Source organism: Calidris pugnax, unplaced genomic scaffold (assembly GCF_001431845.1).
Source record: "Calidris pugnax isolate Ruff unplaced genomic scaffold, ASM143184v1 scaffold318, whole genome shotgun sequence".
Classification (NCBI taxonomy): domain Eukaryota; kingdom Metazoa; phylum Chordata; class Aves; order Charadriiformes; family Scolopacidae; genus Calidris; species Calidris pugnax.
Window position 1 is genome coordinate 829,833 of NW_015091062.1, and position 12,611 is coordinate 842,443.

Consider the following 12,611-nt stretch of genomic DNA (forward strand, 5'->3'; position numbering starts at 1 on the left):
GGAGGTGGTTATAGTGACATGGTGATGCTGGAGGAAACACATGCCTGTAGCCTGGAGTCAACAGTCACTGGCTGAAATGTTGGAGAAATAGTAGCTGGAGAGGGAGTACACAGAGTACATAAAGTATGTATTATATTAACAATGTTACATATTCCAAGAAAAACAGTGCTTTTCGAAAGCTAATGTCATATACTAAAAGTCTGTTTCTTCCCTGATTTTCTGATGCCCAGGCCAAGTGAAATTGATTTTAAACTAAAGACACCGATGTGCCTGTTTCTTACAGTAGTGTGCTTGGCAGAAAAATGATATATTAGAATTCACATAAACTTGAATTCTCTGACTCCTGGAAAGGAAACTCTGTATGTTACCCAGTGACAGAACCGTGGGCTCCTCTACAGCATGCCCTTGGGCATGTTCTATTTAAGTGGCTTGAAAAAATGTGATTATTCTTCATGTGCTTGTCCATACTCGATTTCTTTATGGACACGGTGCCATTTACAGTATCTGCAGTCTGGAGTGCTGCTTTTGTCATAGGTTTTAATGGTTATCTCCACTTACTAAAAAAACTAAGCAGAGTTCTTGACATGATGGTGATGTGGAAGGTTTAACAGAGAAAATTGTTACCTACATGTGGTGATAAAGTTAAAGAAATCAGGCTTTCTGTTTGCTTGATCTGAGCCATACAAATTCTTTTCCTTTCATTTCTCTTCCTTCATGGTATAAAAATACGTAAGTCTGCTCATTCTTTCATCAAAAATGATTCAGACCTGAGGGACACTTGTAATTTGGAAGTAATTAGTAAATAAGTCAGATAAATACTATCCATTGAGAATTGTGAAAGCACATTGGATAGGATTCTTAAAGAGCTGTATCAAATTTGAACAATTAAAGCTTAAAAAAATTATCAGTAGTTAGTATGATAAGTCCATTTCATCATAAATTAGTTCACTGTTAATTTCTGCTGCTTTCGGAGCAATCTGAAGAGATTTAGCAATCTCAAATAGTAGTTAGAAGAAAGAAAAAATCTGTAACTACTGCTTGTTTAAGAAAAGCTCAGTGGTGCTTATTTTCTTACGCTGAAGCTTCTGCGAAAACCCAGCTTCTGTGGCTGCTGCAGAATTGGACTATTTAAGTGGAAAAGCAGAATGCGAGGTACAAGATATGTTTAAATAAATGTGGTTTGTAAGTAGCCCAGTCTAGCACTGCTCGTAAATTCATCTTAATATCTTTGTATTCCTCTACTTAAATGTCACTTCAGGATAGTCAGATTCTACAGGATTCTCCCGTAGCTTTTTATCAGTGCAGGGGTGGTGTAATGGGAACACAGGGAGCTGTGCCATTCCTCCCTGGGAATAACCTGGTGTCTCTCTGACACTCCAGGGTCTGTTAGAGGTAATACCAGGTTTCATACTTGGGGTTTTTAGATCATACAATTCACTATAGTTACTAGAAGTACTATGAAATTGTACAATGCTTTAAAATAAAAGTGCGAGTTACAATGAATTAAAGAAAGACACTATTCCTATATAGAGTTCCTTTTGCTTTGTTGGATTGGTAAATTTTGTTTAATCATCACCAAACTGGATTTGGTGATTGGTGGGTTTACTACTAGTGGCAGGTTTCCTGCTAGTAAGTGTGGATTACCGGGACTTTGCTATACTACCTCATGTCCAAATACAGATTCAGAGGAGTTTTACTCCTAAGACTGCAGACAAGGCACAACAGAATGTTTTGCACAGAAACTGAAAAATCTGAGAAGTTTGGAGTAGGTTGAAGACAACCGAAGACCAGAACAAGAGTCTCATCACTGCTTGGCGTCATTTGTGATTGCTGCCAGGGCATCTTTTTGCATTTTTATGCCCCTATTTAGCATGAACTTCAATGCTTTTTTTCTCCAACAGTAAAAACAGAACCAAGCTGATATAAGTATGAAAATTTTGCTTAGCTTGCAGTCATCCTGTGTTTGTATACCCTATAGCAGTTTTAACTTAGCAGTTATAACTTAGTAAAACATCTCTACTAACATATGCTAACTAGAAATATAGATTTCCGGAAATAAAAGCAAGAATCATGAAAATGTTAGAAATGTTAAGCATTATCTTTTAAATCAGACTTAATGTGGGTTTTTTTCCATTTATTTAGTGTCTGAACAGGATTTAAGCAAGACTAAACCCCATCAACTGAATAAGTTTGACAGGATTGGGTGTTGCTAAGGAATCAATCTATGTTAAAACAAAGATTTCTTTTGGGGAACAGTCTCTTTTTATGTTGGCAGAGAAAACCTTCTTCTGATTGATTTAGGGCAGTGAATTGGCTTCACTTTATTACTTGCCCTCTGCCTTTAGCTCTTAAAAGCTGCAGACACGGATCGGGGCTGCATTATGCTAGGCAATAAGGGGCAAAACCACATAAAAGTTTACCTCTGTCCTCGCAAACTTCTTTCCTGATTCTCCATATGGTTGGGGCAAGCATTGCCGATAGCCTTCCGAAATGGCAGATGGTGGCGTGATGAGAGAAGACTCATGTTTTCTGGGAAGGCCATGAACCTGAAGCGAAGTAAGGGCTGGCTCAGAAGAGGCTCTGTGCTAGGGGAGCGTGAGCAGACCCCAGCTACTTCTTACCACAGCCAGGAGGGAGCCTGGTGCTGTACAGCAAGGGAGAAGAGGGAGAAAGAGAATTTCAGGCATGTCTGACATCTTGCTGAGAGGATGGCTACGCTCTGTGACGGGCAAGAGGATGTACTTCATCTGCATCTTCTAAACAGAGAGTGCAGAAGATAGGCAGGGGTTTGCATGTCTTGCCTACTTAACAGCAGTCTTAGAAGGAGAGCTTTTTAATGAAATCAGTGATATTTCAAAGGCCTGCCTGTTGGCTGGAAACAAAAAAGACATAGTCAGCATTTGAAATACTAACAAATATTTTAATTAAAATTTGAGAATCCCACCTGTTGAAGAATGGAAGGAAGGGAGTCTATTACATTTATACTGATCAGCTTCAGACTTCAAAGACTTCAAATGGAGACTTCCCTCTAGAGGTAAAGGCATGGCAACAACCTCTGCCAAGTGTCTTAATAAGAAAAGCATTTACTCTTTCACAGATTTGTCTGTAGTAGCCTGTAGATCTCAAAATTCAATGTTTTAGATTCCCTTGTCTGTTATGGTGGTAAAAATTAGCATCAAATGGTAATTTCACAGTTGTATCCATTAAGAACAGGCTCAGAATCTTATCCCATGATTTCAACTTTTATAACAAAAACAACTCATGCAAATAATCTTGCAAACTACCCAACTCTCTCTTGCCTCTCACTTACCTCATTTTCTTACTGATTTAATTGTGTCAGAGCTTTCAGAGACCCTAACTTTTTTTCTTCCACCTTGTAAAGTCATTTGTACTTGTAGGGAGTGAATGGCCAGCACTGGGAGAGAGGAGTTCTTGTGTGCTGCACATGGGCAGTAATGGCTGCACGAAGGAGAAAGCTATGAAGAATCCAACCAACAACCTTGATTTAATTGTCACTGTTCCTCATACTGTTTTCATGACAGTAGTTCTTAGAGATCCTGTTTCTCTGCAAAATTTCCAGACAGGTAGGGTTCAGGTTCCAGTGCTTTGTGTCAGGTTACAAACAGCTGTATCCCCCACAGAAGAGGTTTCTGTTGATCTAGTCATAGTTTAAACTAATATTGCCCTGAGCCATGCATAAAACGGTGCCAGAATGGAGGAGAAAAAGAAACACTAAAAAAAAGAACTTAAATACTAATACCACTTTATTTTGCTTTATGGAGCCAAACAAAACAGCCCAGCTAGTGTAGGTTGGCTTATCATCAGCATAGTCATGTTAAGTATTAAAATATACAAAAAAGGGGGAAAAAATTGTTCCAGTCCAGGAAACTTCAGTTCTGGATTGTATTTGTAATGTAACAAGGGCTAAACTGACTTCATCCTTCAGTTTGGCAGGCATTCTCCAAGGGTGAAACTTTTCATTCAAGCTTTTAGCCTAGAGCAAATAAGCCTATAGAAGGCATGTTTTTTGTATGTATGTATATGAGTATATAGAAATGAGACATTAACAATGATAATTTTCTAAATGCTCTCTTAAAATTACGTTCTAACATAAAAAATAAGAATTGGCACTGAGATAGAGCTAAGAAATAGGGAACAATTTATTTACTATTGTTCTTTTTTAGAGTTTTAAAACAAGGGCTTGCTTGCTTTCTGGAACAAATGTAAAAAGACAAACTAGAGTCTAATAAAAAAGTTAGTAATAAAAAGAAGAGCAAAACAAAGTGCCTATAGGAATTGCTTTATTGAAACATACAGTAGAAACATACTCTGTGGATGTAAAATTTACGTATATAATGAGATAATGATAATCAGTGAATCTCAGAAACATTGTTGCTTTAGAGTGGAAAATCAAAATTCTCCAACCATTTCTGCCTGGAAGAATTTGTGCGTTTGGTCAAGTTTTTTGTGATAGGATTGAAACAGACCTTTTGTAACTGCGCGCTCTGTTCCTGCGTGTGTTAGTATAAACGTTTCCTTCTTTCAGGAAGCAATTCAGATTGCCCTTTTTCAGTGCAATTACTGCTGTGTTAAGTTCAAGTAATATAGCATCTAAAAACATTTATGGAGCAAAGAAAAGAAGCCTTTTATTCTAACCTTGCCAAGAGCAGAAATAAAATGAGCTGTTGTGCTGGAAGTGTAGAACTGCATGAGGATTTGTAACGTCCTATTTCTCATGGTTTAGTCTTGTGTGCAGCCTGAGATTTGTGTGATTTAATGAGACTGTGATTCGTTTATCCTGTCAAGCTTTAAATAAAAAACCCTCAAAGCACTTCCTTCCTTTTTTGAATTATGTGTTTTTGCAAGTACGATATCAAAAGCTGTCCCTTAAAAAGAGGGAGGAGAACCAAATACAGTTATGTATGTTGGCTGGATTTTTTTTCTTGTGCTTTATTAGACACTGAGTAGACTATCCATTTCTCTGTATCTCTCCCTCTCTTTTGGGGGCATTAAGTGATTCCTGCCATCATGTCCAATTACACATGACATCAGAACATAGGCATGGGCAGCTCCCAAACTGCGCTTTTGGAGGGGGAAAGGGATTAAAACCTTCTCCTGTGGGCAGGGAAGGATCAGTCCCACAAAAGCCAGACTGTGCTTAAGATGCACAGTAATTCCTGCTTGCGCTGTGGGTCTTCAGGCACCAAACTCTGCCTGTGGTTTGGAGCATCTCTGCATGGGGTGTGAAGGGACATTCACAGGGTAGAAAGGGGAAAAATAGGTGCAGGTATTTTGGATGCTAATCCACTGCAAAACTCGGTCAGAGGGTGTTCTGGTGCACAGGGTCGGGGGGGAGCAAGGGCCATGCTCCACCTGTGAGGAGCACCATTGGTGCCTCCCCCAGGGTGCCCTTTTCCAGGCAGAGGGATGGTGGGAAGCAGCAGTTCATTGACCTGGGAAGGGCTGCCCAGAAGGAAGGGGGGAAGACAGTGTGGGTCCTGCTGCTCATCCAGACCTTCCTTGTCTGAAGCCTGGTGGCCTTTTTCCCATCAGCTGGTTGGGAGATACAGGGTAGGATGCTCCCTGCCCTCAGCAGGAGCAGGGATCACTCGCTGCTTTCCCGGATGGAAGGAGGTGATCAGAGGGAAGGATGTGATTGTTCTGGTGGGAGGAAGTTTTTCCTTCCAGCTCTCACCCCCTTGGTGCTGAGATGTCCCAGCCTCCGGCAGGTGGTGTTTTGCTCTTCGGACATGATTCCTCTTCAGTCTTTCTGCTGTCCTCCCCTGCCTTCCTGCCCTCCACACTGCTCCACAGCTGGGCTTCCTTCCCGCCCGCCCCAGCCTCCTGCCAGCCTCCCCCGGTCCTTGCGCCTTCCTCCCTGTGTTGGCGTGCTGGCTTCCTCCTCATTGACCTCACCTCAGCAATAAAAGTGAAAACATCAGTAAGGTGGTTATGCATAAACAGAGGATGTGCAAGTAAGAGCTACTGATGTGTGAAGAGTGTAGCCAGCTGGCATGGGGATTGTACAAAGCGGGATCCCTCTGTGATTGTCCAGTGGCATTCTGAATTTCACTTTGGAAAAGTGACTTGCACTCTCTTTGCATATTTGCAGTGGTTTTCTACTGATGTAGATATGAGTTTATTTTTTTTTTCCCCGGTGCTTGGATCAAGAGGCAGCGCTGTGGCAGCTGAAATAAGACAAAACCTGTCCAAAACAGCCAGCTGGTTGTTCTGCAAGGGCAGAAAAGATAATACCTTAGCTGCTTCTCTACTATTTGTTTGGTCATGGTAGAAACTGTGGCCGCAGTGGTGGTTTCTGCACCCATGTCCTATGGGGGAACCAAGCACTGCTGCCATTTGCTGCAACTCGAAGCAGCCTTGAACCTTTGCATCTTGGTGTGAACGGGAGCCAAGGCACAGCAAAGGTGTGGAAAGAACAAATGGCAAAAAAAGGGGACAGAAGTAGGTAAAGCTGAGTGCAGGTGGTACATGGCTATGTGAGAGGCTCCTTGAGAGGCTGTAGGGGCTGAGTTGAGTTATGTTGTGAAAATTGCTTATTTTCAGCACAACCCTGTGACGCTTCTTCCCCTTTGTAGCTTTGATTGAAGAGTCTGGAAGTGATTTACGCTGAAGTTGTGCTGAATTTCACATGCAGTGATAGGAAGTGCATTTATATAGAAATCCTCAGTTACGGTAGCAAGACTGTGGCCAGCTCGTAACCATTCTTTAAAAGACAAAGAAGTTCCGTTGTCTCCCCTGACCTGAAGTTTGGGAGGAAATTCTGGCGGGAGCGTTGGATCTCCGTGTGTATGAGAGTGAGAGCCGCTGTCGTAGCTTGTGAGAAAAGATGCTGCGAGTTGGGTGGGTGGAGGTTGACCCGAGAGGTGCAGTCAGTCGCTGCCAAGCCAGCTTTTCCCTGGCCCTTGATGCTGTGAGGAACATTTCCATTGGCCGTGGGAGAATCTGCATGTGAAGGCTAAGAGCTGGTGTGGTTATTTTTACTTCCCTCCTGTCAGCCCACACTCTTGTAACCTGTATGTGGTCCCCGGGCTGTGCAGGCGGCTCTGTGGGCTGTAGGAAAGTGATAGCTGGCTTCCATGCCAGGCAGCTTGCACTTGATGATGGGGCGTGGAGAGTGGGTATCAAGATGCATAGAAGATAGCTTTGACCTCCCACGAAAGCCTGCAGATTTATGTATCTAAGTCCCCATGCTCCTACAGAATAATCTAGGACACGTTCCTTGGCAGAAGCCCCACTGAGCATTTCTCCAGCTGCTGGGTTGCCAGCTCGAGTGAGTTTTACTGCAAGTCTCACTATATTTGGTAATTTTCTTCCAGCCTAAGCTCCTGGAAATGGGTCATTAGTAAAAATATAAAATAATTTTTAAAAAGCTATTCCAACTCCACCCCCTTTAACTTGAAATCCTAGGTTTTATCAGGGAACCTGAGAGCAGGCATGTTGCCTGCCTGCATCCCCAGAAGTAAAGAACCTGAGAGTCCGCTTTCCAAATGCCCTGGCTTGGGATGCTTGCCTCACATTGAACAAGTGATCAGTGATCACTTGTTCAATGCTGATCGGATCAGCAATACCATCGTCTGCATACCTCCCAAGGAATCTTCCCTAAGAAGATGCCTAAATGTAGGTTAAAAAGGCAATATTGAAAAAAAAAAAATATTAAAAAATCCTGCTTCTGAGTTGTTTGGATATTTCTTCTTTGTTTCAAAAGGCATTCTCTTATGTTGCCGCAAATAATACCAAATGCAGCTTGACTCCTCTGAAAATAACGTTGAAGGAAGGAGCCAGATTTATTGGGACTAACAAGGAAGTTGTCCAAAAGAGATTCATTAATTAGGAGGCTTAATCACAACCAATAAGACAAGTGCCCAGGCCATCAGCAGACTAATATACATCTTTTGGCAGTCACCACTCCCCACAGGCTTGCCTGTCTGTTGCTGCCTACTGTATGGCTCGCGCCGCAGAAATGATGTGATAATACTAAAACCAATTTGGCACTTCCCACATGAGAGGACGAGTGTGTTTCCCCACCCTGGAAATGCAGCCTCCAGCTGTCTTGCCCTATGCCAGAGGTTTCTTAATACCCTGGAATTAGCTGACTAAGAGATGAAGCAAACTAAAGGAGCGTTTGCTATCTGTTCAGGCCCCCTAAGCTTTCCATCAAATAAACCCTGGTCTGATTCCCAGCCCTTTGGGAATGGTTGCCCACAGCTAACATTTGCTACCCCAAATAACCCCGAGGTGACCTTCTCGCTGCAAAGCTGCAGCCAAGAAAAACCCTATTTAACATAACAGTGCACAGCTTAGAACATCAACTTGAACCATCCTGACCTCTGAGCTGCTGGGGTCTGTACAAATTAATTTAACAATAGACAGTGTTGAAAGGGAGGAATGTTTCAAAGGAATAAAAAAAAAATCTCCCTCATCCATCTCTTCTCATTTAAGAAATAGTCAGGAGGCCTACTTCAGAAAAATTAAAAGTGCTCCTTGTTGCAAAACAATGGGCTATAGAAGGGGAGGGGGAAGACTTTGGTTTCTTGCATCTTAGCGTAGCGAAATGAAATTTCCCATAAACGGGTGCTGCTTTTGGAATATCGGCCTTCAGCTTCCACTGGGGAATTGGCTTTATTTCCTGGGATACTTCGAAGATACTCTTGGGGTTTGCCTTTCTTTTTCGTAGCTGCTGCTATTACTTCTGTTAAGCAAATAAATGTCTCCCCTTTCTGCCCACTTCACTGGTTTGTACCTTGCCTGATGCTTTCCATGGCTTTCATGCAAATAACCTGGCTGGGTAAGAAGAAAGCCCAGACTCTCCATATGGTACTTAGAGCTTAAATCAGTTAATGACTGGAAAAGCCCATCAGATAGGAGATATGTAGCAAAATGAGATCATCAGCTACTGGGGGCAAACAAGCTTTGTTAGTTCTCCTGAACAGAAACCTTGGTTGGGTTAAGTCTTGGAGGCTTTCCCCAGATGCAGACTTATTCCTCTGGTCCTCCCTGGCTGGAACTTTGACTTCAGCAGTCTTATTGTTTGTAAGTAGGGAGGATTGTTACAGCAGGGGTGGTGAAGTTGAAGACAATAAACAACGTTAATGAAATTTTTAAAATTTGGGTAGAATTGCTTTGGCAGCTTGAAAGCTTTGTGATGAGCACAGATGAGAGAGAAGTTTCCTCCTGAAGCATCCAGTGGACTTCACTAATTACATCTATGAAACGGCCTGTTTTTCTTTATTTAGCCAGTGTAATTCATTACGATCATAATTTCTGGTTTTCTACACAAATGTTTTTTTCTTCACAATTGAGTTGTGCTTCCTTCAGGAACCCAGGGCATGAGCCCAAGCACATCCCCAGGTGGTACCAAGGGAGATTCCCCAGTGAGCAGCGGAGGGGTCTGCTGCCAGCGGGGGGGTGGGAAGGCTGCGGAGGGGCTGCCCTCTCCTCCCAGACATTCCCAAAGCCGGGGACTGTGAGGTGTGAGAAGCTGCAGGGGCTGCGGGGGAGAAGACTGCATGTTTGGTGCAAAGGGAGATAAGATAAACCAGTATTTCTCTGGCCTTACTGCAGCTTTCCACACACAGCCTTCAAGATCCTGTGAGGTTGTAGGGGTCCTCTTGCAACTAATACAGTAATGACCTTGAATTTGCTTCCAGCTCAGCTGTGCAGCTGGAGGACAAGGCTTTTCTTGTGAGCAAAAAACATTAAAGCAGTGCAGAGATTTGCCTGCATAGCTCCGGTCTTCAAGAGATTTGAGTATCCTTTCTGAGGCCCCACTTGCAACAAGGGATTGTAGATAAGCTTCTGCAGTAGTTAATGTGTAAAGTTTTCGGATTTATTCTCACTGGTGCCTCTCCTTTTGCTTGCAGTGTTGACAAATATACTGCTGCGTGCAGATTTTTTGTTTTACACCGTTCATTTTTTTGCTGCATGGAAAAGGTAATCGTGAGCGTGCTCAAGTGTGCACACTGACCAAGGCGAGTGTGCTTTTATGACATTGCAAGTGTTAGGGGGGGAAAAATTCATTCGCTTTGATTTAAAAATAATTAATAATGCAACTCATTCTTTTTTCAGATTGTAACCTGATTATCAAGTTTAGGAGTCCAGGCTAATTCTTCATGCTGAGGCAGTCTGCTGCACCAAGCACATGCAATCACAATTAGAAGCTTTCATAGTCTCACACCTGAATTTCGAGTAAACCCTTTTTATTTCTTACCAACTTCTGGTTATAAGATCAACAAAACTTGGAAAAATTGAGAAAAAAAAGTGAGATTTTTGCTATGGATTATGTTTAAATCGTGTTTGGACTTGTTACGTGACTCAGTGGAGCATGGTAGTGACCTCTTCCTTTATAGCTTCGACTTCCTGCAAGCTTGTCTGTTAAAAAGATTCTGCAAGATGCTTCCTTTGCGGATCCTGTAAGAAGTGTATATTCAGCAGGAGAAACATCTGACTGAGCAGAGTCTAACTTACACAGTGGTTTGGAAGCCACGTGTTGAAAAGTGCTGGGGAAACACAGCAGGGAAAATGATAAAAAGGGATGAAAGCAGTTCAGATGGGTGAAGAATGCTGATTTAAAAATGCAAACCATCTGAACACTGAACGCACGTTGCAGTAACTTCAGGGCAAACCTAAGTTGCACAACAGTCATATACTGTCAGTCGACTCTCACAGGACATCTCCTGTAGTGATTTAAAATGGGAAGGGGCTGGGGGGAGCGTCGAGGTGCTACAGAGAGCAATCTTGCAACAGCAGCAGCAGCAGAGAGCAAGTAGGAAATGGGTCAGTTGGAGTAATAGCTTTTTTTTTGGCTTGGCTCACAGAAACCACATGGAAACGTGTGTGGAGCACAGGGTTATCTCGCTCATGAATATTATTTTTTTTTCAGTGTATTAGAAATGGAATGTGTTTGCAATGAAATTTGGTCATCCAAGTGTGACATGAATCCTCTCGCTCTGTTTGGACACTGCCTTGACTCCCAAAGTCAGCTTGCTGTTTTTAATGTTCTAGGCTTTGCCTAGGTCATTAAAATAGGCTGTGTTTGGAAATGCAATGCTGTGGCCTCACGTTCCCAGGAGGTCAGCAGAAATGCTAGCCCGAAGTATCCCAGCTAATACCACCTGCGGTCTGTTCTCGCCTCTGCCTTGTGGTAGGCAATCTCTCCTCGTTTGTGCTGAAACAACTGGATGTGTGACCACGCTGAAGTGGATAAAAGAGCTGACCCAGTTAAAGCAAAAAAAAAAAACCCTCTCTAACATATATTTCAACACACTAACCCCCTGCTGTATCAGTTTACTGGTCCAGTTTGTAATGTGCCGGCTCTGTACACAGGGGGGTGTTGGCAGTAGCGGAGGCACAGTGCAGGAACGAGGTACACCACTCTTACTGCTGTTTTCTTTTTGATGTGAAAACACAGCCTTAGTTACAGCTTTGGCCTAAACTTTGCGCTCAGCGTTGATGTATTTTAGCAGCTTGCAGAAAGGGGATAGCATCTGGTGACTGTGGTTTTGGTCCCTCGTGGGGGTCAGGTATGAGCAAGCAGTGTGTTATCAGCGGTGTGTAAGCCGTGTGTGGTGTTTGGATGCGGTGTGATGAGATGGTGGCTCCTGGGGCGCAAGCTGTTAATGAAACCCAAGCCTGCCCCCACTCTTTTTTTCCCTTTTCTGCTCGCAGCTGGTACAAGTGGCTCTTAAGTCCCACCATTAAGCAGTCATTGAAACAAATGGGGTTAGAAACAAAACTCCAGAAGAAGGGGTTTATTTTTAATCCAGATCAGGTAAGTGATCTGTCACTAAGTGGTACACCGAGTTCCACTGCAGTGTAGCAACTGAGGCTCACGAAAACTGTGATTCAGGAAGGTGAATGATAAGGGATATGAGGTATGACCAGGCTTTCTTTAGCCAGCTTTACCAGCAGTGCCCACACCACTGGGTTAAGCAAGTGAGTTCGTGTAAGGGCATAGTGTGCGTGATGGTCTGATAATGTGTTAGTGTATTTTCCTTGGAACACAGCCCCCTCAGTCAGACTTTATTTCATTTTGGACCATGCATCCCTCCAATAACACACAAGCTGTCCAAAATCCCCAGGTATTAGTAGAGCACAGATTTCCAAGTCTAGGTCTGACATTGCCAATCCACCCCCTTTATGTACATCTCTAGCATTGTCCTAAAGGCATGTATTTAGTTAGTTGTGCCATCCATCCCCCTTTTTGGAAAATGCAAACCCCTCACACCTCGACGTGCAGAACTCCTTCAGTGTGCGTGCAGCATCCGTAGCAGAGGTACAACAGTCACTTTCTTATTTGGGTCTGATCCTGGGCTGCACTCCCCAGCAAATCACAGACTCATAGAATGGTTAGGGTTGGAAGGGACCTCAAGGATCATCTAGTTCCAACCCCCCTGCCATGGGCAGGGACACCTCCCACTGGAGCAGGTTGCTCAAAGCCCCATCCAGCCTGGTCTTGAACACTTCCAGGGATGGGGCGTCCACAACTTCTCTGGGCAACCTGTTCCAGTGTTTCACCAGCCTCACAGGTTAGAATTTCTTCCTAGGATGTGGCCCACTGATGCTGTGCCAGTTCATACCAGCTGAGGAAACGA

General features: G+C 43.3%; 1 protein-coding gene across 4 annotated transcripts in view; it reads left to right on the top strand.

Moving 5' to 3' along the window:
• The window catches only part of ST6GAL2 (ST6 beta-galactosamide alpha-2,6-sialyltranferase 2), a 177,540-nt gene that overhangs the window by 140,217 nt on the left and 24,712 nt on the right, over positions 1 to 12,611 (top strand). The gene's annotated exons all lie outside the window — the stretch shown is intronic.